Source organism: Megascapheus bottae, chromosome 13 (genome assembly GCF_031878675.1).
Source record: "Megascapheus bottae isolate mThoBot1 chromosome 13, mThoBot2.hap1, whole genome shotgun sequence".
Classification (NCBI taxonomy): Eukaryota; Metazoa; Chordata; class Mammalia; order Rodentia; family Geomyidae; genus Megascapheus; species Megascapheus bottae.
In genome coordinates, this window is record NC_143521.1 from 9,670,276 (window position 1) to 9,675,900 (window position 5,625).

At 39.2% G+C, this 5,625-nt stretch overlaps 1 pseudogene; it reads right to left on the minus strand.

The window, feature by feature from the left end:
• Nucleotides 1-678: 678 nt before the first annotated feature.
• On the minus strand, nt 679-5,084 carry LOC150055492 (axin interactor, dorsalization-associated protein pseudogene; annotated as a pseudogene).
• Nucleotides 5,085-5,625: the final 541 nt, after the last annotated feature.

Consider the following 5,625-nt stretch of genomic DNA (forward strand, 5'->3'; position numbering starts at 1 on the left):
ACACTGTAAATATGTAATTGTTCTGAGATGGTTCCAATGTTAAACCTACAATCTATTACGAAGAATATCAATGTTATTCAACATAACTACAAATATACTCACTTGTAGAGAAACAATCTGGTCATCTAGAAAAAAGAGAAAATCACAGCAACAAACTGGGGAACACTCCCATATTGGATACTCATCTGGACAAGGCACACAAGTTCTATGCAGCAGAACTGTTGGTCAGATTAACGTTAGGCCACATGTAAAAAGGAGCCTACAAATTTCCAGACTGACCTTCCAAGGCAGCATAACTGGTCCAATTCCTCTCAGAAGTAGTTTGGTACTGTCCTTTCCCAACCCAGAATCTGAAGTTAAATCAAAAGAGCAAATGGGAGAAAAAGTGAACAGATGTGTAAACTCTTCGCATATTCTTATTGCTGTATCAAGTTTTGAAGGTGCGCACACCTACCACAACAGTATTGTTCCAGGAAGCAGAGTAGGTGCAATGGTAATTAGAAAATAGACTGTTAGAAAAGTAAAAACATGTTTCAAAATCTACAATAAACCTGTATCCAAAGGAGTCTTATATGTCAGTAATATGCTGAGTTCTGTGGTACAGCTTTGCAATGGGCTTCCTTGGGCACTCACTTCCTGCCTGTTGAGCGGGAACATGCTACACAGAGCTATGATGGTTTCTACTGAGTGGTAAAATTCACAGATGTTACAGGTTACTCATGCCAGGATCATTCCTTGTGCAATGTTTGATGTGGATGAAGATAAAGTGGTTTCTTGGTCAATAGTTGTAATTTCTTTCGTTTAAAGTCAGTGGGTTTCTTGTATAGTTCTATTATAATTGGTCCAGTTTTTATTTCATCCATCTCCATGAAATCAAAACATTTAGTGCTGGTAAACCTCTTTTTAGGCTTGTAGTGTTTAAATTCAAAGAAGATAGCTGCACCTTGGGTTAACTTTTCAACATGCTTCTGGAGCTCAATATCCACATTAAAATGGACATACGCGTCTTCTTTTCTTGAAGACACAGGGGTATCTTGCACAGGAGTTAAATCTATGCCATTCAAATCTTTTACACTAACTGTAACATAGGGATCGATGCACTGCCCAGTGTCTTTCAGACCAATTTTCTCAATTCTGATAGTGAGGAACGTCATTCCAGGTTCCGATGGCAATCTGGGTAATAAAGTACCGGGAACTCGAGCAGGGAAAGAGTCAGGAGACCCTGCTCCAGCATCACCTTCTTCATCTTCTTCAAATCCAAATTATCTTCTTCACCAGGTGCTAAAATTCTTCTTAATGGTACAGGCTGAACATGAAATGGAAATTCTTTATTATATGTAAGAATATTCTTTAGTATTGGTTCTAGCTTCTTCAGGTCCTCCAGTTTAAATTCTTCTCAGGACGGTGTGGTCTGCAAAGCTGCACTTCGCAATTCCAAGCATGCTGTGATTTTGCCTAGGGTTCTCTTTTGTTCCTCTGTGAATTCTGATTTGTTGTGTTGAGCTTGGCCTCCTTTTGTAGATGCCTTGCTAATATTTGATACTCGCCTATCGCCTCCACCAGCTGGCTCCAGGAGTTGAAGTTGGCACCTCTCCTCAAACTGGCGCCCCAGTGCTGCAGCAGACTCCGGTCACCTCCGACATGGCCGGTCCCCACCCCGACCCCCCCCTCCCGCCCCAGACCCTCAGAAGCAAGGCGGGGTTCTACTGCGCCATCCTCCTCGGGCCTGGCCCCGACATTAACAGGGCCAGGAGGAATGGCTAGGGCCACCACCACCGCCACCCGCTGAGGAGCCGGCCAAGCCCATTTGCCCTATAATAACAAGTTTATGTACAGTAGAAGTCAGTAATGCTTGAAATCGTGTGTTCACATACACATGCACACAACTGTGTGTCTTGGAGAAAGTGATTGCTGTACTTTGTCTTGAAAACTGTACAAGGTTTTCTAGAGAAAGAAAAGAGGAAGTGGAATAAAACTATGATGTGATTTATAATCAAGAAAGCTAGCCTTCAATTATTTTACAGAAAATTAATAATAAATAAATACTATAATCTCTCCCTTTCTCTTTACCGTCCACAAATGCTAACAGGCATTATATTCCCCTATAATCTAAGACATTCCCACATATAAAATGCATCTAAGCTCTTTGCTATTAAATAAAGAGGAGAAATTCACATCTGGAATCAGTGGCATACAGCATATACACTTTTGCTAACAATAAAACTTCATGGAAACATAGGAGCCTCTCAATCTTACAAAGTACCCATGAGGTTCCAGCTCTGAGTACATAAAAAGAAAGATCTAAGAGAAGGACTATTATGCCAGGTACCATGACCCATGCCTCTAATTCTAGCTCCTCAGGAGGCTGCAGTCTGAGAATCATGGTTCCAAGCCAGCTGGGGAAAAAAGTCCATGAGACTCATCTCCAATTAACCACCAATAAGAAAAGTAAAAGTGGAACTGTGGCTTAAGTAGTAGAGTGCAAGTCATGAGTAAAAAAGCTCAGGAACTTTCCCATGTCCTGAGTTCAAGCCCCAGAACCAACATAAAATAAATTCTTTTAAAAAAATGTCTATTTTAACAAAAGGCACATGGTCTCCTTGATATGTAGATATGAGATCCAAACAGTACAAGAGCAATGACTCAATATTCGGGTACCCAAAGTTATGGATGTAGTCCTGGAGATATAACGTAACTACATAACATAAAAATCTGTAATGGGATATATACACTATAGACATGTTATAGTATATAGATTGATATGCATCTATGACATACAAACTCTCAGCTTAATTTTAATTATTGTCTAAAATCTTTGTGCCAGTGATTGCATATAGAGACTTCCTTTCTGAATACTTGTTTGTTAAACATGACATGTGAAATATGATGTAAAAATCAATGTTAATTTGAATTATGATGTAAAAATCAGTGTTAATAAAATCTTTCAAAAATATCTATTGTGTTCTCTTATACATTTACAACCAGTCTTGTTCTAAAAAGTGATATGAATACATGTAGTTCTTATAAGTATTTTTAAAGTAAAGCTGTGTATAGTGGCATACACCTTTAATTCTGGGCTTGGGAGAGTGAGGTAGGAGGATCAGGAAGAGACTCAGACCAGTCTGAGCTATGGAGTAAGATGGTTTAAGAAAAGCAGCAGTTTCTCTGGTTATTGAAATAGGATAGGAGAGGGGGGAAACAAGATGAGGGGTGGGGGTGGGGGAGGGAAATGGGGACCAAGACATGAGAAAGGGTATCAATGTTTGTGAAGTAACACACCTTGTACCTGGTGAATATAATGTAACCCTTCTATTAATTACAAAAAAAATACAAAAAAGCAACAGTAAAAAGAAGATATAATTGAAAGTAAGATAAACTGAGACCTTACTAAAAATGAGAAAAAATTTTTACTCTGAGATTCTAATGACAAATCCAGTAAGGGAAACACACTTATTTATTAAATACACAGTTTTCATTCCAAAAATATAACAGACCAATAATTGTCAAGAAATAAAACTAAGCCCTGCTAAACATAACAGCAAAAATACACTGAAGTGCTAACATCTCTATATTGAAAACCATAAAACATCCCCAACCAAAATGAAAGAATAATTCAATAAGTGGAGACCCATAAGGTGGTCATGCAATAGGAAATTCAAATTAAGAAGCATACTAACTCTTCACAGCTTTCAAAGTCAATGTAATTCCAGTCAAAAATCCTAAAATTTATGTAATGTACATGCTGTAAAAAAGCCAGGTTTGGAAGATTTATAGTACAAATTTTAAGAATGATGAGCTACAACTCAGTCTCACAGCACACAAAATGTAGTTTGAAACAAGTTATGATCAAAAAGTCAAACACAGCCAGGTACCAGTGGCTCACATCCATAATCTTAACTACTCCAGAGACTGAAGATCATGGTTTGAAATTAGCCCTGGCAGATAATTCTGGCCTAAGTGGTAGAGTACCAGCACTTAAGGAAATGCTAAGCAAAAGGGGAAAGTCCCCATGTACAAGTGCCAGGACTGGCACACACACACACACACACACACACACACACACACACACACAAATTAAAAACCAAAAGCTGAAAGCAAGAAACAATGGCTCTTCTCAGAGTCCTACCTCTCTTTTGGCCAGGAGTTTGGCCTAGTGGCAGAGTGCTTGCCTAGCATGCATGAAGACCCAGGTTCGATTCCTTGGTACCACATACATAGAAAAAAAAGCTGGAACTGGTGCTGAGGTTCAAGTGGTAGAGCTCTAGCCTTGAGAAAGTTCAAGGACAGTGCTCAGACCCTGAGCTCAAGCCCAGGACTGGCAAAAAAAAAAGAGTCCTACTTCTCCTGTCCTTAGGACCAAAATCAAAGATGAGGCTTCCACTTCCCAACTACAATCTCCTTCCAGTCTTCTTTCTGTTCGTCTTTCTCTTCAGTTACCATTACTGGACTGTTAGCTGTTTTTTTTCTCTTGTCCACCTATTTGCTCTTACAGCTACTCAGATTTGACAAGTTTAACACTCAGCAAACAATGTAAATTTCTAAATTCATAGACAGTGCTTCAGTGGGTCCTCATATTCTGTATCCAAACTACATTTGCTTTTCTATACTTTATGAATTAACCATCCATTAGTATTTTGTTACTGTTTCTATGAATACATATTAGAATATAGATTGCACTTTTCTTAAGCAGGAACTCTCTTTTCAGAAATTAAGCTCCATATCACTTAGCTGTTCATTTGCCAACAAGGAAGAATAAAGCATTCATCACTGAGGGCTGCTTTCTGCATCCTTTCTCTGTGCACCTAGAAGATCACAGCTGGAAGCTGGTACCACTAAATCTGAAAGCAGTTTTCATGTCAAGAGGCCTGTGGCATTCATAGAGAGTCTTGAAATCATCGCTTCTTGAATACTATTACTTGGCTATGGCTGGAAAGTCTCCATGCATTGCTTACCGAATTGTATTCATATGGGCGAGCACTTACATTGTACAACCTAATCACCACTCCCTGGTTTGATGGCTTGACAGCCAGAGATGGGTAATGCATCTCTAATCGCAGCCCAATTGCACTACTTCTGGCTGCCATCACAGCAGCACTGGGCACAGATTCATCATTTCCTTTTCAGAGGGTTTTCTGTTTCATTTTCAAGGGATTTTGAAAGTCTGGCTGTTTGTCACCAGAGCAGGAGTACAGATTTGAATCACTCTTTGGATAATAAATGACAAGGGAACAGTCTTTAAAAATATAGGGAAGTTTTATGCTGAAAAGAAATTGTGCTTTGTCTCCAGATTTGAAAAAATGAGCATTCCTCTCTGCAAATCTAGTTCCTAAGGAATAAAGGAAGTAGAAAGTAAAATGAGAGGGCAGCTGTTTTCAACAGAGGGACAAAGGTTTCTTGGGGTCCTTCCAGGAATGGGAAGGAATAGGGAGAAGTAGGTGGATTTCCACGGATCTGCTTCAAGTCTCCATTCTTTCTAACCTTCCCTCCTCAACGAGGGAAGTTTTGCCTTCGGTGACAGACTTATTTTGAAATTAATGAAGTTAAGTTTCAAAGACCCTCACTTCCACAGGCCTTAAGTTTTATAAAATTTATTTTTAAAAAAGTAAAGAATAAAGATGGGAGCCA